General features: G+C 50.3%; 1 protein-coding gene across 1 annotated transcript in view; it reads left to right on the forward strand.

Moving 5' to 3' along the window:
- LOC106737998 (protein PML-like) overlaps nucleotides 1-22,358 on the forward strand; it is a 75,416-nt gene that overhangs the window by 29,459 nt on the left and 23,599 nt on the right. The window lies entirely within an intron of this gene.

Consider the following 22,358-nt stretch of genomic DNA (forward strand, 5'->3'; position numbering starts at 1 on the left):
CTGCAAACTTTCCCCCACCCCTGGCTGCATGGCTCCTGGCCTGCTGCAAAAGCCTCCTGCCCCTGGCTCCAGGACAGGGACAGACAGGCACAGACACTGTGTTATATTGGAGTAGAAATAGGTGCCTTGGTATACAAGGTACCGAGATCTATATCTATATCTCTCCCCCTCCGCCCATGTCCTGCCTGGATCCCCATCCGAGTGCCCCTGGGCTGGGCTGGGCTCGGCTGGACGAGGAGGGTGAGGGCAGGCGGCCGTGGCAGAGCTGTGCTGCCCGCACCAGGCAGGTCCCCATGTGTCCTGCCCATCCCTGGGGCTGGGCTGGGGTCAGTGCGGGCAGCAGCTCTGCACCCTCGGGTTGTGGTATCCCACTGAGACGTGCTTGGCTTCTCTGTCTGGTCTGGTGCGTTCAGGGCTTTGCTTTTCTTCCTGCCTCCTGTTTTACTGTGTTGGTGTCAACTGAAATAGCAGGTCAGGTCCTGCCCATGGGCACAATCTGTTCTGCCCCGTGGTGGATTTTGTTGGGGCGGGGGGGGGGGGGGGGGGGTAGGAACAGCTCGGTTTTAAATCTCTCGGCATTTTGGGGGGTTCTTGGGAGCTGCTGGGAGGAGCAGGACTAACTAGTACCACTGAGATGAGTTTTCTTTGGCACAGGCACATGCAGAGCTGAGGAACGCAGTTACTGTCTTGGCTGCCTGAAGCTTGCCTTTTTATTTGCACTTTATTTTATTCTTTTACAGATGCTGAGATTTTTGAGAGGTGGCAGCTGCAGGTGACTCTTCTCAGGCTTGGATGTGAGATTGCAGCAGTTCCTGCATCCCCTGGTGTGACGGAGCTGGGAGATGGAGGCTGTGATGGAGACGGAGCGTCCTGTGCTTGGGGGACTCCTCCAGCCCATCCTCAGCCACATGAAGGTAAGGGCGGGGGGGGGGCGGTCAGCAGGTGCTAAGGCCCCTTCTCATAGCCCTGCCTGCCTGGAATAGACAGCCACAACACGATCAGACCATAAAATCTAGCAGCACTGAAGGGTTGTTGCATCCCCTGCTCCTCCCACCCGAAGCTCCCGTGGGCTGGGCTGGAAAGCAGATCCATGCCTGCTTTCCTGGATGTGCATCGCGGGAATGAGGCCTGTAATTCGCCAAGTACTTATTCACTGTTCACCTGACGGCTCGTAGTTCCTGAGTTGTTTGCAGGACAGCACCTCCTTTTTCCACAGCCCCTTTCTGTGGATGTCCTAATGTCCCTGCCCTTCTCTTCCACAAGTGGATTTCTCTAAACCCGATGTTTTCTCCCCTCACCTCCTTTTGGACACTGAAGCCTGTCAGGTTCCTAACAGAATAAATGTGCCAAGGCAGATGGAGTCGAGGAGACCTGCTACCGTGTATGGGGAGCCTGGGGGTGGGCTGCGAGGACGCATGCCCTTCATGTGCCAGGCTGATGGGTGCAGGTAATGGATCTGCAGATAAAAAGTGGATCAGTTTTCTAGGATGAACCTGTGCCATACTCTGGTTTGTCCTTTATAGATAAGTTAGGCTGGTGTAAATGGCAATTGCCTCTTCCTGGATCCATATTGAAATGCAGAGTGTCCCTCCAGATCCTTCTTGTCAGAGATCCTTCAAGTGAGGAGTTGCTCAGTTTATCCCTGGCAGCCAAGTATTTCTCTTTTCTTTCTTTTCCTTTCCCAGGATGGGAGGTATTTGCTTGCCTGGCTTGGTAAAAATCAACCAGAAGCTGTGCAGGATTTTAGCAGTCATGACTTGAAACCACGTGGGGAGGAAGGGGAAGGTGATAAGCCTCAGAGCCAGTCCTGGGACGGCCCTGCCTGAGCCTCAGCACCCTCCAGCATAGAAAGGCTGGTTCCCAGGCACCTGGCCTCAGCTGCAGCAAAGCAGCACGCACAGGGAGCAGGGGCCTGCTTCCCCATGTCTGCTCCCACCCAAGTCACACACGTGCTTTCCCCGCACGCTCGGGGCCCTGCTTGAGCCCAGCCTCATGCAGGTAGAGCCTGGGGTGGGGGCAGCAGGGAGCTCAGAGCCCTAGCAAGTGCAAAAAGGGGATCCAGCCCCGCAGGCCAGGACACGGCCCCCGCTCCTGCCCTACGGATCCAGTCCCAGGAGCCACTCCTATTTCCGCATGGCCTTGGATGTAGCTTGGACCAGAGCCATGTCTCGGGCCAAGGACAGGTGCCATGTCCAGGCAGCACCCATGTGTCAGGGGGGGCCGTGGCACCGGGCAGCAGCACCAGGGCCCAAAGCTGCTGGTGCCAAGGGGCGCTGGGGCTGGCTGCAGGGCTGGGCTTCCCCTCTTGCAGGGGGCAGGACTGAGCCCAGGACCATGCTGGGGAGCTGCCATGTGGTGCCCAGGACCAGGAGGCCCTGCCCCACTGCTAGGCGCTGCCTCCCCAGGGCAGCAGGGGAGAGGCCCCCCGGCCGTGGGGGTGGGCACGAGGCAGCAGCTGCCCAGCGTGGGGTTGGGGGTGCCCCAGGCCAACTGTGCACAGACCATGAGGGCAGGGGGCAGCCAGGCCCAGAGCAGAGGGGGGCCTGGGGGCTCCTGTGGGAGCAGGGGAGCCGCATGCCTCACACCATCCTGCCAGAGCCCGGGGGCAGGGCACGGACCCCTCCCACCACAGGGCCCCCGTGCTCCCTCCTCCAGTGTGTCCGCTCCACGTCCACACACCAGCTTCCCCTCACCCAAGCACACACCTTCTCTGTCTGGGCCCAGACTCCCTCGGCCCTTGCACATGCAGAGCACACACCTTCTCTTCTCCAGGGCTGGACTGCCCTGCCCCTTGCACACACAGAGCGCACACCTTCTCTCCCCCAGGCCTGGACTCCCTCGGCCCTTGCACACACAGAGCACACGCCTTCTCTCCCCCAGGCCCGGACTCCCCTGCCCCTTGCATACCCCTCCACACGAGCACAGAGCCCTTCTCCTTCTCTCCAGCCTGTTTCCCCAGCAGCAGGCGGCGGTGCCAGCCCAGTGGGGCTTGCAGGTGGCAGCAGGAGCAGGTGGAGGCGGCAGCCTGGTGCCGAACCCCTGCCCCCTCCCACAGCTCCCCTTCCCCTCCCTTGGCCCTGCCGTCCAGTCGTGCCCACCTGAGGGCAACCTGTGGGGGAGAGGGTGGGTGTGCCATGTCCGCCTTCCTGCATGGGGTGTATGTGTGTGTGCATGCCCTCCTGCATGGTGGGGTGTGCCCATCCTCCTGCACAGAGGTGTGCACATGTGTGCCTTCCTGCACGAGGGGTGTATGCATGCACACATGCATCCCTTTCTGCACAGGGTGTGCCTGTATTTATATTCCCATCCTCCTGCATGTGTGTGGGGGGGGTGCTTACTGCCCTGCATCATGGGTTGGGCATGTGTGCACACCCTTCCTGGACTGCTGGAGGTGGTGAGCAGAGGCAGAGATGGGGAGCAGGGCCAATCTTCCCCTGTAGTAGGGACACGGTTTTTACCTGGCATCTCCTGAGTTCATTTAACCCCCCCTGGAGCTCCAGCAGGGCACTACCAGCCCATTCCTTCTCCTCCCCAGCCTCAGTTCCCCCTGCTGCAGCAGGAGACCACTGCTTCTACTCCTGTCCCTGACAGCTACAGAGAAATGCCCATCTCTATCTTCTCTGTTGTTGCCCCAAGACTGGGGTCAAACCTCACTCAGTCTTCTCTTCTCCAGACTCACCTGAGCTCTTCCAGCTTCTCCCCCCCCCCCCCTGCCTCCCAGGCCCCTCATCCTTTGGGTCCCTCTTTGCTGGCCTCTTTCCAAGCTGTCCACCTCATTCTGGAAGTGCAGGGTCCTGAACTGGACACAGGACTCCAGGGGAGGCCTCCCTAGTGCTGGAGTATCCTTGCCTTTGGTTTGCAAGGGGTGCTGCTACTCATGCTGCTCAGGCAGATCCTGATTTATATTACCACCAAAACACACGGCTGGCTCAGATCCAGCTCATGGCCCCTGGTTCCTGCCAGGTCATCTCTGCAGGGCTACAACCTGGCTATGCGTTCCTCAGGCTGGATTGGTGAGTGCAATTATTCCCTCCCAAGTGTGGGGCTTTGCACTGGTTGCCCATGACTCAGTTTCCCTACTCTATTGGCCACGGGATCATGATCTGAGTGGAATGGGCCAGGAACACATTTGACTGTGAATTGTATAAATGCGACCGACACCATGACGGGCTCCACGTGAACTGTTATCACACAGGAAAGAGTCCTGGGAGTGATTGCAGAGAGTGCACTAAGAGTACCAGCTCCATGCCCAGCCACTGTGAAGAAAACGATGGAAAATGTGAGGGCTGATGAGGAAGGGAAATGTGAACAAGATCGAAAGCATCATAATGCCCCTTTATAAACCCACGGTGCACCCACACCTCAAATCCTGTGCCCAGGTCTGGTCCCTGCACATTCAACAGGATCTAGGAGAACTTGAGTAGGTCCAGAGAACAGTGGTACGGAGGGCCTTCCCTATGAGCAGAGACTAATGAGACCAGGTCTGCTCAGGTTGGCATCCCCTAAGGTGCTGTTCTTGGACCTGTAGTCTTTAATGTCTTAATAGACGATCTGGACACTGGTGTCAAAAGTGCACTGGCCAAGCAACGCTGACAACACCAAACTTTGGGGAAGAGTGTCTGCACTTGGGGATAGGCTGGTGATCCAGGCTGATCTTGACAGTCTTGCAAGGTGGGAGGATGAAAACCTGATGGCATTCAAAATAGACAAATGCAAGGTGTTCCACCTTGGGAATAAAAACCTGCATCACACTTATAGGCTCAGCAATGCTACACTCACTAGTAAAATGACAGAAAGAGACTTGGGGGTCATGACTGACCACAAGATGAACATGAGCCACCAATGCGATACCACAGCTGGCAAAGCAAATAAAACTCTGGTTTCCATCTACCAATGCATCTCAAGCAAGACCCCAGAAGTCATCCTCCTGCTGTACTTGGCCTCGGTGAGGCTGCAGCTGGAGTATTGCATCCAATTCTGGGGTCCACAATTTAGGAAGGACATGGAGAAACTTGGAAAGCGGAGAGGCATGCACGTGATCAGAGGGCTGGAGAACAGGCCTCATGAAGAGAGTCTGCAAGCTATGGGACTCTGAGATTGGTGGTGCACCCACTGCGAAAAGTGATGCTGCTGCTGCTGGTGGTGTCTGCAGGTTATTGCTGCTTGCCACCTCCCACCCCTTCCCTCACCACTGACACTGCTGACGGCATCTGTGGGCAGTCCCTGATCACCGCCAGCCACCACCACTGCTGCCGACCACCGGTCAATGTTCATCCCCCCTGCCCCCCACTGCTGACAGCCTGCTCGCTGCCGCCACCCCAGGGGATGTCAAGGTCCAACAGTCACAAACTTCTGCAAGGCTGTTTTAGGGTGGCATAAGGAAAATCTTCTTCACTGTCCGAGCCCCCAAGGCCTGGAATAGGCTGTCCCCAGAGGTGGTGCAATCACCTACTCTGGACACTTTCAAGAAACATTTATCTTGCTGGGATCCTTTGACCCTAGCTGACTTCCTGCCCCTGGGGCAGGGGGCTGGACCCAAATGGTCTTATGAGGTCCCTTCCCTTCCTAATGTCTATGCAATTATATCTATGAAAGATTCTGCTTTCGGTCCATGGTTTGCCAGTCTGCAGTCTAAAAAGGTTGGGAGCCACGGCTCTAGGGGATGTTCTCATCATGGAAATCCTAGAAGAGAGGGGCTGAGGGGGCGTGCGGAGGTCACCTCCAGTCCAGCCGCCGCCTGAGTCAGAATCAGCCCTGTCCAAACCAGTCCAGACAAACCCATCATCAAACTTCTTAGCCAAACTGCAACAAGCCTGACACAGCATCAGACATCGCACCTGATCCTGCCCCAGGAAAAGCAGGGGGGCCATGGTGCTCATCCTCCTGCTGCTGCGACAGGTTGTTAATCTACACTCCAGGGATCCCAGGCAGAGGCTGGGATCACACTATAAAGGCAGGCAAAGCTCCCCAGTCTGTACTGGTCTTACCAGGGGGCTGAGATCCATCCTGGTGCTCAGGAGGAATCCCTGGGATGGAGCTGAGCCACCCCAGGGATCCCCTGGGGCTGCAGGGAGTGGGATCACCAGTTGGGCTTGGGCTTTTTTGGGCACAGGGGTGGGGAGTGCAAGTAAAAGGAGAGAGAGGAAGAGATGGGGGTCCACCCATCCCCCTACCCCATGACAGCCCACCTCACACCTGCCCCAGGTGAGCACAGGCACCCCCAAAGCACTCCCTGCTGGACAATGCCGGTATAGCAACCTCTGCCCCATTACAGCCCCTATCACACCTGCCCCAGGTAAGTGAAGACCACTCAGTCCCCACTCCTGTATGTGTGCCTCATACATACCCCAGGTGGAGTTGTGCCCCCCCGCAATGATGATGCCCCCTGCAGGGCAATGAGGTATCACCCCTACCTACCCTGGCTCCCTTCACACCTGCCCCAGGTGAACACAGATCCCACCCTCCCAGCACCCACTGCAGAAGCATGAGGGCATAACACCCCCCTGCCCCTACATGGCATGAGCAATATAACCTCCCTGACCTGGCTCCATGGTGCAGATGGGTGGCTGTGGTGGGTGAGGGCAGGAACAGGCCAGATGGTGCTGGCTTGGGGCACCTGTTGAGGCAGTTGCCAGCTGCTTGCCCAGACTTGCTCACCCTGTGGTGCTGGCTCACCCAGCTCTGGGCCCTGCTGTGGGAAGAGGGCAGGAGGGGGTGGGAGCAGCCAGTCAGGCAGCAGCAGGATGGGTAGATCAGACCACCTCCTGCTCCCAAGGGTTAGCAACAACCTCTGGATTATGGTGAATCATTTAGAAAGGGAAGGGGCTGGGAAGACACAGAGAGATCTGCCCTGGAAAGGGTTGTGGGCCCAGGTCTGTTCCCATTGCACAGCTCGGGAGAGGGCACAGAGATCTACCACAGGGGTGGCTTGTTCAGTTCTGAGGCTTTAGTAGCAGGGAATGCACAAGAGAGAATACAACGAAGGGGAGGAGGGCAGGGGAGAGCACGCACCCGGTGGTGCACAGCTCTGCAGAGGCTGAAAAGCAAAACAGGCCAAAAAGGCTCTGGGGGTGGCAGAAGCAGCTCCTTGCTGACCCCACTGGGCATGGGCAGGTCCGGAAGAGGGGTGATGTGGTGGTGAGGAATGGTGAGGTCAGGGAGGAGAGTAGGGAATGCTTCCCTAGCCATAAATGCACTCCTCCCTGTGACTCAGGGCTCATATACCAGAACCCCTGGACCAGGAGGAAGATGAAAGCTGGGAGGCAGCCAAGGAAATCCCAGGGTGTCATTTGAAGTCAGTTGTCGGGGGGAGGGCACCCTAGTGTGAAGGCACTTCTTCCCCTGGGAGTACTTTTAGAGAATGATGGGGAATGTGCAGGCTCCGAGGCTGATGCAAAGATCATCTCCTCCTCGTCTCCTCCCCCAACATCGGGTCTGACCTCTGCCTGAGGTGTTTCCTCTTAACCCCTCCCCGCAATCAAACCTTGTGGGCCAGCCTCTGGGCTCTGGACTCCCACTGTACACTACAAGGGACAAAGCCTGGGGGAACTCTTTCTGCAGTCCACCAGCATGTGGGTGCTTGTCTAAATGCAGCCCCTGGTGGGTGCTGAGCAGGCAGACATCTCCAAGCCCTTCCTGCACTGCTGGCAGAATTAGGGATGCTGCTGGGTGTGGATGCGCTGATTCTGGGATAGGTGGGAGAGACGGGTGAAGCCTTTTCAATACTCAGAGCACCGATGTAGCTTCTCCTCTGTGAGATGCACTGGTGTTCAACACAGGCTGGAGGAGTAAGTAAAGCTCTTCCTACACTAAGAGCAATGATATGGCTTCTCCCCTGTGTGGATGCAATGGTGCTGGGCCAGGTGGGAGGGGTACATGAAATCCTCCCACACTCAGACCACTGACGTGGCTTCTCCCCTGTGTGCATGCACCTGTGGGACTGACTGTCTCCGTCTTGGGGCAGTTGCTTGTCTGTATTGATTCTTTCCTCTCCTTAGTCTGGTTTTGTAGGTGCTAATTGATGGCAATTAATGGGCTACATTAGCTAGGTCCTGTGTATTGAGCTGGTACCTGAGTGAATCATGATTAACTGGTAACACAGTAGCTTAGCAGCCAGGCCTGCAGTAGTGTCTCCCACACCCCAAGACAGAGACAGTCAGTCCCACAAGCACCCGTGACATGAGTTTTGTCTGTCAGCAGCTAGAGGTGCAAGGCCCCAGAACCCCCCTGCACCGATCTCCTCCACAGCTGGCAGGCGTCGTGGCCTCAGCAAGGGCCACCAGCCCTGCAGCTTTCACCCTGCTGCGCCTTAGCACACGCAGTGTCACCCATGGTACGAGTTTTGCTTGTCTGCAGCTTGAGGTGCAGTTTTCCCCAAACCCCCTCACCGATCTTCTTGAAACTTGGCAGGCTTTGTGGCCTCAGCAAGAGCTACCATCGCTGCAGTTTTGACCTCCATGTGTTGTAACACATAGGTGTGACAGGAGTTTTGTTTTCAAGAATTTGGGGTGCAGTTCCCTCAAAACCCCTGCACCGATCTTCTTGAAACTTGGCAGGCTTCATGCTCTTTGCAGAGTCTACCACCCTGAAAAGTTCATCCAAATTGGACAAAAAACAACAGTTACAGATATTTCATTGATTCCCCATTGTACTCTATGGCCGTATCTTCAGAAGCTCTGAACCGCTTTGGGAAGCCGAACAAGGCCAGTGCTTCGACCTGGCAGTGCTGCTTCAGATGCTGAAGCATCCAAAGCTTCTCTGGATCTGAGGCTTTGTCTGAAGCCTTGCACAGCCCTAGTTTCCAGGCTCCCTTTCACCCTGGGCATGGAGCATTTGTGAGAGGGGCGTTGGGTGGAGGGGGCAGCCACAACTCACTTGGCAAAAGGTCCTCTGACCTCGAGTTTGCCCCACAGTCCTCATCATCACAGACCCAGAGCTCCACCTGTCTTCACTGGATTTGAGACATTAACTCAGGTGTGGGACCTCAATATCCTGCTTGAGCAGTGGTTAAAGAGAGTTAATCTACTGGTACTGGATGCAGAATAAGCAACTGAAATTTGGGGAATGGAGTCAATGAACTCAAGGATTATACTAAGGACTTGAAGGGCAAGGGAGGATGGACATTTAGAATGAAAGGGAAGGCATAGCAGGGAGAAGAGGATGGTCCTTTTCATCCAGGTAGTGGATGTATGGTCATAGGAAAGAAAACACTTGTGTAATTCCAGGCAAATGAGTGGAAATGAATTTGGACAGGACATGCTAGGCAAGAGAGAGAGGAAATCAGAATGTCGTGGAAACACACGCAGCATACTTTTGGGTCAGGTCAGCAGAAGCTTTTATTCAAAAGAAACTACAGTTGTAGGGGGGACTCCAAAGTGACATGGATTTCCCAAGCACTTGGAAGGGGTTCCCCCCAAGAGCAAAATCAGGAGGCTTATATACTTTTTAACAGTCGCTTCTTGCACCTGGAAATCAGAGTTGTACATACTTTTTGCTATCTTCAAGGCCGCTGTGAGCAAAGCAGTTGCAGAGGAGTTACAAAGAACAAACACTTTCCCTTATCTGTTCTACTGTACAGAGCCAGCAATTCCTCACAAAGTGGTTATGTCATCTTATAACTCAAATGATCAAAGTTTAAGGCATTTATTTTTTCTGATTCCACAGTCCCCGCTTTGAGACTATTTAGTCTTACTTTAGCCTTAAACTTCCATTCTCATGAGCCCCTCTATTTCATCATGCAGTCTTTCATGTTTTCTTTCAATCTGCTAACACTTTTGTAACACCATTATTCTAGACTCTGCCATGGGTTTTCTTGCCTTGCTAAAGCTTCTCCTGCTGGCTTTCACACAGCAGAGGATCAGTTGCACTAAGACATAAAACATTGTCAGATCAAGACAAACAATATTCCATACAGGATTTTCTTGCCAAGGGCTCCGAAATCTGGGAGCCAGGAGGTTAGCCAAGACTACATTTCTTCTAGACCCCAGTCAGTATTTTTTGAGGCCACTTGATGTAGGACCCTTAACTGATTTCAAATTTTACGAATGTCGGTTTCTATTCGCATGTCCTGATTGACATAGACACAACAGGTGGAGTTTACTAAGGCACATACTCCTCCCTGGGATACCAATAGGTAATCTAGGGCTATGCGGTGTTGTATAGTTACTTGTGAGATTTGGGAGATCTCTTCTTGCAGAGCCTGAATTGCATCCGCAGTGGCATTTCTCATAGCTTCTATTGTGGCTGAAATGTTAATTATGGCTAATTCCAATTCTCTTATTCCAAGCCACGGTATGAAGGTTCTCACAAATTGATGGAACCCTGTGTTTCTGGTAGCTAAGGGGTTAACCGCCCTTTTCATGTGATGGTTGAAATTTTTTATTTGTTCCAGATATATTGCACTATGCATCTCGAAACTAGGGATAACACGTCTAAGAGTGCATGCCCCCACTCAATTCTAGGGCAAGATTTTATGAGCCTTGTTTCACGGAGCCAGTAAAGGCCTGGGGCAGAAAGGGTACTCAAATCTGAACAGGTGTTGTGCCATATCTGGCACTTTCGATTGACATGCATCGTATAGGACGGACAACATTGGGCTGCTATCCTGCTGGACCGAGATATATTAGAAGAAGTAAAATTGGAGTGAATGTAAAATTCCGATCTGTTTGCAATGAGAGCAACATGAGGTTCATTAGAGAAGTTGTAGACCATGAATCCTGTACAATTGAGGGAGGGTACTTTACCCAACAGGATTCCACTTGTGCTATTAGGGCTATAATCTAGAGTAGTTAGGCAATGAGGGTAGTGTCCTACAGGTGTGGCTTTATTATAAGCTCTGGTGTCGTTGGATCTGTAACAGAAAGGCGCCTCTACTCTTGGGGAGATTATCTAGTTAGCAGGGGCAGCCCTCCATTCCTTAGGAGCGGACCAATGGGCAGCTAACAAGTAGTGTCTAACGAAGCCACCGTTAATTTTTCCCCATTGCTGGAGGGATATTGGTACTCCGATCATTGGGATTCTTTGGTGTAGGTGCGCTGGGCTGAGAGCATATCCAGCAGTCACTTTTATTTCTAGCTTGAGCCACTGTAAGGGAGATCTGCAAGTACAAATTTTTCTCCCACCCTCCTTGGGTGATACTAAGATACCCAGGTGTGATGTATAAGGATATCAGTGCCATTTTAGAGACAGGAGGGACAAAGAATTTCAACAACAAACATAACCAGCACTAGTAAGAAAAAGAACACTACTAGCCAAACCCAGGATGGCAGCCAAAGTCTTTCTTCGTCTTCTGGGCTCAGGTTACCTAAAGGACTGATAACGTTGGCTCTTGGTCTTGATCAAGGTGGTGATCTTCCGAATGGGAGCATTCGCTTTCTTCGAGGCCAGAGATGATATCTTCGTTCTTCAACTGATGAATCCAGCTGGACTGAGGTGTTGGGTTCAGGGGAGAGGTTACTAGCACTTGCACCCTGATGCTCCTCACCTGCCTGAGTGAGGTCCTGAGGGTTTTTGTCCTTGGCCTCAGGGAAAGATCCCAACTTGGTTGGAATTCAGCTGCTTCGGGGTCCAGTGGAAGTGATACCTTCTTGCAGTGTGAGGCGTGAGTTCACGTTTGGTGACCTTGGCAACGAACAGCAGAATTAGTGGTGGAGAAGTACCTGGAAAGGTCCTTTCCATCTGGGTTGAAGTGCGTTTTTTCGTTGATAGACCTTTATGTAGACCCAATCTCCTGGTTCGAGGTTGTGACAGGGAACATCCAGTGGTTGAGGTAAGGCTTCTTGGACCTGTGAATGAACCGACCTGGCATACTTCATTAATGCCTTGCAATAATTCAGTACAGTTTCATCAGTTAATTGTAGGTCTGTTTGGTGTGGGGCAACAGCTGGTGTAGCTGTCATCCTCATGGGTCATGCCACGAGTATTTCATAAGGGGTTAGGCCATGTTTTCTGTTAACAGCATTCCTAATGTGCATAAGAGCAATGGGCAGCGCATCAGGCCATTTGAGGCCTGTTTCAGCACAAATTTTCCAAATGCGCGTTTTCAAATCAGAGTTCTTACATTCTACAGCACCACTTGATTGTGGATGATAACTACAGTGCAGGTGTTGCTGTATGTTGAGTGCTTGGCAGATGTTTTTTAGTATTTGTTCTGTGAAATGGGTGCCTCAGTCACTATCTATTGTGAGGGGCAATCCAAATCTAGGGATGAATTCTTTGAGCAATTTCTTTGCTACAGTGTTGGAATCAGCATGTACACATGGGTAGGCTTCTACACATCCAGAGAAAACATCTATAACCACAAGAATGTACTCATAAGAAAAGCACTTAGGTAGCTGCACAAAATCAATTTGCAGATTTACAAACGGTCCCCATGGAGGGGGATGGGCTGCGGGTGTCATTTTTACCCGCTGCTTATTGTGAGCTAAACAGATGGGACAGGAGCTAGAGTACTGTTGTGCCATGGAAGGAAAATTTGGGGCAAACCAATCTCTTTGTTCTGTAGCAATCATCCCCCCTTTGCTCGTATGGGCCACAGAGTGGGTTAAACGAGCAAGATATGGCAAAAGCTCTCTAGGCGCCACCAGGCTGCCGTCCGGGGAACGCCAGAGAGAGTCGGGGTGCAGTGAACATCTTGCATGCAGCCAGTTATTTATTTCCTTTTTTGGGGCCTGATTTTGAAGAAGGGCCAGACTTGAAAGGCTAGCTAAAGGAGAATGGTCTGCTGAAAAACAAACAAGAACAGAGTTAGGAGTCTGTGGGCCAGAAAGGGCCACGCTTCTGGCAGAACGGTCTGCCAGATCATTTCCTTGTGTGACGTCATTAAAGGGTTTCTCATGAGCTTTGTATTTAACAATAGCAATAGCAGAAGGCAAGTAAACAGCTTCTGAGAGCGCTTTTATATAACAACTATGACTGATTTGGGTTCCTGATGAAGTGAGGAACTCTCTTTGTTTCCAGATTTGTCCAAAATCATGAACAACACTAAAAGCATACTTAGAGTCAGTATAAATGGTTGTGGTTTGATTTTTTGCAAGAATGCAAGCATGTGTTAAAGCAATGAGTTCAGCAACTTGAGCAGAACAAGCTTGGGGTAAAGAATAGGCTTCCAAAACAGCATACTGAGTGCATACTGCATATCCCGCAACTAATTTGCCTGCATCATTTTTAAGACAGGAACTATCAACAAACAAAACAAGGTCAGAGTTCGGGATAGGAATGTCCTTGAGGTTAGTTTGAGGGGTTAACAATTGAGTTGTGACAGGCAGGCAATTATGAGGCTCACTATCAGAGGCGATTGGCAGAAGTGACGCAGGATTCAGAATTGAACAGCAATTTAAGGTTACATTTGCAGCTGACAGTAAAAGTTTCTCATATTTAGTAAGACGGGAATTGGAAATGTGCTGAGTTTTGCCCTTGAGGAGAAGGGCCATCACAGCATGTGGAACTGCAATGGTTAAAGAGTGTCCCAAAACTAGAGAATTTGCCTTTTCAACTAACAAGGCAGCAGCTGCAACTGAACAGAGGCAAGGAGGAAGTTCCACAGCCAGGGGATCAAGGGCAGAGCTGTAGTACGCAATTGGGTGATGCTTTTCACCATGCAGCTGAATCAGTATTCATAAAGCGATTTCTTCCCGTTCATGACAAAACAAAGTAAAGGGTTTATACTTAGGGAGTCCAACAGTGGGAGCAACAGTGAGGGCTTGCTTAAGGGCCACAAACGCTTGTTCGGCTTCAGGAGTCTAAGGGAGGGGTTCCAGGGTGGTATCATGAGTAAATGCTTGCAAGGGTTTTGCAAAAGCAGCATAACCCAGGATCCACTGTCTACAATAACCCGTTGCACCTAAGAATCCCCTCATCTGTTTTCTAGTCATAGGTTTGGGAATGTTGAGGATAGCTTCAACTTTACTAGGGGAAAGGTGTCATTCTCCTGCTGAGATATCATGCCCTAAATAATGTACCTTAGACTTAGAGAGCTGCAATTTAGATTTTGAGGCCTTGTGGCCTTTCTGAGCTAAAGCTGTGAGGAGTGTCAAAGTATCTTGCTTACAGGCCTCCAAAGTGGGTGAGGCTAACAGCAGATCATTAATATACTGAATAAGGGTGGACCTCCCTTTGAACATGATAGGATCCAAATCCTTTTTCAGGATCTGGGAAAACAGGGTTGGGGACTCTGTATATCCCTGAGGGAGTTTTGTTCAGGTATATTGGAATTTTTGATAAGTAAATGCAAACAGATACTGGCTATCCTTATGAATGGGGATAGAGAAAAAAGCAGAACAAAGGTCTACTACTGTGAAATATGAAGCATCTGAAGGGATACAGGAAAGAATAGTGGCAGGGTTAGGGACCACGGAGAAAGCGGGTAAAACAGCGGCATTTACAGCTCGAAGGTCTTGCACAAAGCGATAAATATCTTTACCAGGTTTCTTGACAGGTAGGATAGGTGTGTTACAAGGGGAGCGTATTGGGACAATAATCCCTTGCTCAAGGAGTGAGGAAATGACAGGCTTGATCCCTTCCTCAGCTTCCTTTGAGATGGGGTACTGTGGGACACGAGTGGCTTGGCAGGGTTCAGGGTGATACGCACTGGTTCAGCACTCAGCATGTGCCCAACTTCATTCGCATGGGTGGACCACAGCTGTGGAGGTACTCGTGCCAACAGTTCCTCTTGCAAGCAGGAAGTGTCAGGATCAGAGTACTCCTGGGTTAGCAAAGCCACAAGCTCGGTTTCCCTATGTTTCGGTACCTCAAGGTAAACACTATCTGGGCTACAATAAATCACACATCCCAGTTTACACAGCAAATCCTTTCTAAGAAGGTTGACAGGTGTACAGGGGCTAAGAAGAAAGGCATGATTTTCAAACAAAGGGCTAATAGAGATGGAGACAGGTTTACCAGAAATAAGGCATTTAACAAATGGACTAGATTGGTCAGTAGCAAGCAAAGGAGCGATGATGTCACTGTCCCTCAGGCTACCCTATTTAACACTGGGAAAACTGACAGGAAGAGGAGGTGGGGGCTGGGTCCTTGGCTGGGGCGGTTGGGGCATTCTGATTTCCAATGTCTTTCTTGCTTGCAATAATGACATTGGTTCCTATAGCCTGGGTTTTTGTGGGCCCGAGGATCTATCTCTTTCTCTGAATCTATCCAGGCTTCCCCTTCCCTGTCTTCATCTCCTTCCTCTACCTGGACTTTGCAACTGAGAAATCTGTAAGGCTATTAACTCAAACTCGGCATTGTCTTTGGACTGTTTCAATTTGTTATGAAAATGGTTAGCTGCAGCAAGGACTTTAGTCAAATCTTTAGTTTCTCAGCCAATAATTGTTGTTTGAATTTTCTCAGCAATTTTAGGGTCAAGTCCCTGGACAAATGCTGCCACTATTGCTTGTTTAGCATTTCTGACTGGGTTATCCATTCCTGAATATCATTTAAATGCCTGTTTGAGGTGTTCCAAATAGTCACTGGGGTGTTCATTTTTGTTTTGTTTACAGGTATTTATTTTGGTTCAGTCTGCCTTTTTTGGGCAAATTGTGAGAACTGCGTGAACTAAAGCATTTCTCTTGTCAATAAAGTCTTGGCCAGTCCTTGGGTTTTGATCTGGCTAAGTACAGGCAGCGTACAGATGCAGCATAGTTTTCTTGGGCAAAATGGATCGCATGAGCTGATTAATGTCAGCCCATGTTGGATTATAACAATTTATAACAGTCTGCAATTCTTCCTGAAATTTTTCTGGGTCTTCCCTGATTTTTAGGAATTTGAGTTAAATTGTAGAGATCACCTGGAGTCCAGGGTGCATGCATGGTTACTATATTTTGTCCATTGGTGCCAATGCCTGGCATTTGCCTTAGGGGGTAAACTTGTGCAGCTCGGGATCTAAGATTGATGGGAGATCTTTCCGTGCTTATTCTCATTCTTCTAAATACACCTGTGGTGGGTTGTGACCCAGGAGTAAATTGCCACACTGGTGATGATTGAGTGGCAGATATGGTGGATTAGTCTGGACTATTAAGCTCCGTGGATGAATTTACCAAAGGAGCTTCAGCTAATGGGTTACTAGCCTGGGCTGCAGCCTCATGTTGAACCGGTTGTTGCTGATGTGGGAGTCCCAGGAGAGCAGGGTTCGAACAAGGGTTAAGGATATCCTCTGCTGGCTCCGGCGGTGGGGGTGCCCCGGGCAATGCTGGATACATCAGAGCGGTGGCCGGCGTGTAATTTGGGGGAGCGGCCAATTTCTCCCAAACAGCTTTTAACTCCTGTTTTAATTTTTCTTGAGAGTGTTTTTAGATTTTTTAGTTTGAGATTCTGTCCGCCTTTTGGACATCTCATCATACCAATAAAAGAACGCGACCCACTGGTTTTGTGATGTTTTGGATCCACAGGACTCTAAAGCCCCTCTTCAGTGCACTATTTTATCCTGATCAAATGTTCCTTCCTGTGGAAATTGCTTTACGGGATCATCTTTAGTATACCAGTTCCACTTATCCAGGTACTTGCAAGCCTTGGGAGAATAGTGTGTGTACATAAAGTACGCCACAGTCCCCTTAGGGGGGACAGGAACTTGTTTAGACTGACCTGTTCTCATTTTTAGTCACACAGGGAGACGTAGGAGAGGCTTATTTAGGACGTCCGGGCTGCTCAGTGCCTTGACCCCCCAGTTTTTCACCGCCCAGACAAAAGGCTTCTGACCCGACACCGGCTCATACAATGGAAGCAGGGAGGGAAACACAAGAGGGATCCTTTCACTTCTGCTCTCGGCAGAAGCTACTGGGACAAGGGGTTTGGAAAAGACAAAATTACTCAGACGCCCTGTCCACTGGGTCACGAGGTTCCAGCTGGGCCCCCTTGCTTTTGACGCTACCTTTTTAGGCAGAATCGGGGCAGCTAGACCCAGCCTTAGTCTCAGACCTGGTCAGTGGCTCATTTTTCTAAATACACACACGCTCGCATTCATTCAGTCAGCCAGACCTCCTCCCCCACACCGCCTTAGTTAATTAACTACAAGCCCGATGTGCTGTTGGATGAAGGTGCTTCAAACAGTTTCTCCTTGAATAAAACGTGCGTTACTAGACACAAAATTGCATCCTTTACCAGACAGAAAATTTTAGCCAGCAGTAAGGTTCAGACTGACCTGTTTTAACAAGGTTCAGATTCAGTTACCACGGCCAAGTTGGGAGCCTACAGGCAGTTCTCCTCCAAAACCCCAATAGAGATTTTGAATTAGGTCTCTTACCTCTCAAGTTTGGCGCCTTGGGGTTCGGAGGGGAGCAGTCTGCTCTCTTCCTTCCTCAGCATGTGTTCTGGATTCGAGTCACAGCACCAGGAATTGTTGTGGAAACACACGCAGCATACTTTTGGGTCAGGTCAGCAGAAGCTTTTATTCAAAAGAAACTACAGCTGTAGGGGGGACTCCAAAGTGACATGGATTTCCCAAGCACTTGGAAGGGGTTCCCCCCTGAGAGCAAAATCAGGAGGCTTATATACTTTTTAACAGTCGCTTACAACTCACGTGATCATATAGTGAATGTCACGGGCAGGGTCCTACAGGAGGGCTGTGACCTCCTTAAGGCCCCCTTCCTCCGTGCCAAGTCGGCCCAAGGGCACCCTCTAATTCTCGCCCGCCACGTCTTTGATGTTTAAATCAGTTTGGGAGGCTGCCTCATGTTTTCGTGGACACTTCTTGGTGTTGATTCAGACCCCGTGAACTCCCGGACTCTTCGTGGGTCTCACTCTACGATGAGTGCTTCCTGGGCACCCTAGCCTTATGGGCTACGTGTGGCTCCAACCACCCCTTATACCACGCCCCACGCCTCGCAGGTGGGATAGACGTTGTTCAGTCTCTCTCTCTCTACATACACGCCCGTCTCTCGGGCCTTCTCAGTAATGCTGCCCCCTCCTGGGGCTCTCCGCGCCCACTCTGGGCCTTCTCTGTAAGGTTGCCCTCTCTCCGGGCCTTCTCTGTACTGCTGCCCCCTCCTGGGGCCCTCTGTGACCACTATGGGCCTTCTCAAACAAACCGCCCACTCCTAGGGCTCTCTGTGGCCACACTGGGCCTTCTCCGTCTAACAGCCCTCTCTCGGGGCTCTCCTATAATGCCACCCTCTCTTGGGGCTCGCCGGTAAGCTGTCCCCTTCTCTGGGGCTTGCCATGCCTGTACTAGGGCTTCCAATAGTGCCCCCTCTCTGGGGCTCGCCACGCCCACACTGGGGCTTCCCAATAGTGCCCCCTCTCTGGGGCTGGGGTCTAAGCACCCCGTAAGCTGCGCCCCTACTGGCGCTGGGATCCCCATGTTACTGTGGGTCCCCTATGAGGCCTCCTCCAACCCCTTATAGCCTCACCCAAACCACCGGTGTAACAACAACAAAGCAAAACACAAGCCTCTAGGCGATAACATAACTTAAAGCTGCCCGGCTAAAACCACATGGCTCAGACATCCTAGAGCTGCCATCCTTTTCTTAGCTTAAGCTGTTCTTGCGGTCAGGCTTCTCCTCGCATCATTGCCCCAGGCACTCCTCTGTCTCTGGCTGCTGGCAGGGGGCTTCTCTGGCCTCAGCTCCTGGGCTTTATAAGAGCCAGGCCTTGCCCCTTACAGCCAGCTGACTGCTGGCAGGTGTGGGTCGTTTGCTGACTCCCGTTGCCCTGGCAACCCACAGCTGTGCTCCTTATTCCCTGCTAGGGCTCTTTCTCTTGCAGTTTCCACCTTCTGGGAGCAGGGCACCTCAGTGCTCTGCGACAGTGAAATTAGCATAAAAAGAGGCTATAACATTACTTCATTATTTCTTTGCTGTAATCAGGATGGGAACTTATGGGGGAGGCGAGGTTAGTTCACAAACCTCCTTCTTGCACCTGGAAATCAGAGTTGTACATAATTTTGGCTATTTTCAAGGCCGCGGTGAGTGAAGCAGTTGCAGAGGAGTTACAAAGAACAGACACTTTCCCTTATCTGTTCTACTGTACACAGCCAGCAATTCTCCACAAAGCGGTTATGTCATCTTATAACTCAAATGATCAAAGTTTAAGGCATTTATTTTTTTCTGATTCCACACAATATATTCCTATTTGTTACCTGCTAAAGTGGGCTCCCTTTATGCAAATTTGAGTGATGAGCAGTTTTTCAGGAACGCATCTACCACATACAGTGAGGGCAACCTGTAAACCAATTCTCCTGTTTCAAAGGACACAGACCACAACACCTGAGAATATTTTTGACTCCATAGATTCCTATTTGAAATCTCTGAATTTATCTTGTGAATCATGTACAGGTGTTGGCACACATAACAGTGTTAATATTGCGTGGCACTCTGTGGCACCCTTGAAAGGTCCCCTGGGGCACCCTGACTGCGAATCCTTGATCTAGATCATGTACAACTTGATATGTGCTCTCACAGGTTAAGCTATGGACAATTTTGTAAACATAGTGTAAAACTTGTATGCTGTTAAAATGCTCCTTCCCATTATCAGAGAGAATAGCTCATGAAGTATGGAACATATTCTGGATCATTTTGATATTACACAGCTAAAATACAAGCACATGCACGAGATAGAGAGCACTCAGATAAAGTCATGCATCACACAATGCACCTCAGTCTTAAGGTGCAGGCAGACATAACATTTGAAATGTCTCCAAGCATAGCTGGCTTGGGGCTGTTTCAAATGGGGAACAACTGCAGGACATTGCATGGCCCCTGCAGTGGCCCCTGGCTGGAGCACTTTGAAATCTCCATGAGGCTGCAGCAATCAGTCGCTTTGCTCCCCTTTTCTGCCTCCTCACACAGGGCAGAGGAATGGAGGATGCTGCCAGTGCTGCTCCGCTCCTGTTCCCCCTTCCCTCAAGACCTCTCCCTTACTGAAATGGGCTCAAGAGTGGGAGTCTGGGGAGGGCAGTGGTGGGGGTGTGGTGGTCTGGTAGGAGGTCACTCGGGGAGGGGACAGTGGGGTCTAATGGTGAAGGAAACAAGGAGTCTAGTGCAGAGGCTTGCAGAGTTTGGTGGATTTTGGCTCTCCAACCTCCAGCTCCCTGCCCTCTCCATATGTTGTTGGAGCAGAGATGTAGACAGGGGTGTCAGAGGGATTGGGATAGAGAACCTGGCTCAGGTGGTGATACAGCGTCTGGGCTCTGGCTCCATTCTGAATTGTGTTACTGACTCCTTTAGTGAACGTGTGCACTTACCTTCTCTGTGTTTCAGTCTGCTGAACAGAAAAACCAGTTCCTGTGATATTTGTGTCTCACTACGGTGGTTTAAGGATAGCGGCTGGTGCTTAGAACACTTTAGCTGAGGCTGGCTTGTGTCTGTAGTTGGTGTTTGTACAGGGGAAGGTCCATGGTGGATATCTGATAGTATGGAGGAGGGAGTGTGTCTCAGGCTCACGTTAAGCAAGGAAGCAAGATATGTGTAATGTGTTGTACATGTCGTGTGTTTTGTGGCATAGAATGGAATGGTAGATACAAGCCAATGTTGTGTAGAGATGATACAGAGAGCATATGGTCTGAAGGTGTTTTCTTGATTAATATTGGGAAGGTGGCCCATGAAGAGAGAGGAAATTGGAAGATCTGGTAGTTAGGGTAGGTGGAACTCATGTGAACATTGGGTGGCTGGTACACATTAGTACATCAAGTGTGGGTCATTATTATGAGAGCAAGTGCCTGGCTTTGCAAATGCTGAAGATGTAGCATGAGCAGCTGTGAGGATTGTTGGACTATTGAAAGAAGGTGTGACTGCTCGAAGCCTTCTAGATTAGATTGAATGTCCAGCGGTCAGATGTGGGGATATCTAAATGGTGACCCTGACTCTCTCCTGCCACGTCTTGATATAAGAAGTCTTCTATCAGGAGGATTGAATTATAGATACCACTAAACATCGGGACATGGGGACAATTTATCCTATGGCTCCAAACTTCCCTTGTAGCCCTTCATAGTGACACTTCGGAATTCAGTCGTACATATAAACTGAAACTCACAGATCTCGCTCTCTTCAATAATTACCTGTTATTTATTAAATTATTGTTCTTTATTCTAGGACCTCACATATCTCTGGGCACAAGATCTTGAACTAGTTCAATATCCCCGGGTAATCAGATGGCCACATCCAATTCAGGTAAGTTTTCCTTCCAGTCTCCCTTACCAAATCAGAAAAAACAAGAATACCTGACCATGAACTTGGCCTGTAGCCCTTCTGGGCAGTATCCTCTCTAACGCCTTTCTCCCCAGAGAATCCAAATTAAATTAAAGGGGTATTTCCCATTTAAGTCAGACAAACTGCATCTGTTGTTCTGATTTTAGAGTCTGCAATTCTGTGTAGCCGCCTGCACAACACGTCCTTTAAACAATAGAAACTAAAAAAAAAAGTCCTAGTTGTTGCAGTTGGGGTTCAGCTGCCTTCCCCGGCAAGCCCTTCATCTCCTTGCCACAGTCCCAGTTTCTGCCTGGTGTTCCCTGAGGCGCCTCTTCAGCTGGTATCTCCCGGCTCAATACAACTCCTCTGAGCTTCCCAGCCATCTGGCTGCTGGCTCGTTGCTGCTGCGGCTATATCGCCTGTCCTCCCAGATTCCTGGACTCATGACCTCCTCCCCCTTGTTTTCATCTGGGTACTTTCCTTTCTGAGGCTGCTCTAGTGTTACGGAGCTGCTGCTTTGCAACCATGGCTCCCGGGGAGCTCTTTTTTCTTTTGCCAGCTCCTGTTGGCACTTAGTAAGTATCCCTGCCATCTTCTCCTCCTCTCTACAGCAGCTCTAATGTTTTCTACATTCAGGAGGAAGGTAGGCAGTTTACTGGCAGGAGCTAAGCTTTTCTTGGACGTTTCTATCATGTTGGCCTTGCGGGCAGCAAGGAAAGGATGTAGGAGCAAGTTCTAAGAGCTCCAGATGTGCATTCCCAGCAATGAGAATAATATTCCCTTGATAGAAAAAGGTGGGAGCAAATTGTGAGAGTAGCCAAAAGCCTGTAGGGGCTATAGACCCCCCAGAGATTGTTTTAAAATGTAAATTTGGCTTTGAATCTCCTACCTTTTGGATGGTTGTTTTTTTAAATTAGAAAGATCTTTTTTTTTAGAAAGAGTTTTTTTTTAGAAAGAGTTTTTTTTATTGACCAATACATATTTACAACCATAACTCTGATACCTGTTTTCTGAGAATAAAAAGTCCTATTTTTATAACCTGTGTTTGTGAATCACTTGATAACATTTTTATTTGCATTATTGAGTTTGAAGTTTTGTGAGTCTCCACAAAAAGCTAAACAATTTCTCTCGTTTTATAACTTGAAACTTGCAAAAAAAGTGCCAAAGAGCTCCAAGTTGGATTCACTGTGCTATTACCATTAGGACCCTGCATGTCTTCGTACCTGAAAGGTGGATCCACACGTCATA

The sequence above is a fragment of the Alligator mississippiensis genome, chromosome 11, assembly GCF_030867095.1.
Source record: "Alligator mississippiensis isolate rAllMis1 chromosome 11, rAllMis1, whole genome shotgun sequence".
NCBI lineage: Eukaryota > Metazoa > Chordata > Crocodylia > Alligatoridae > Alligator > Alligator mississippiensis.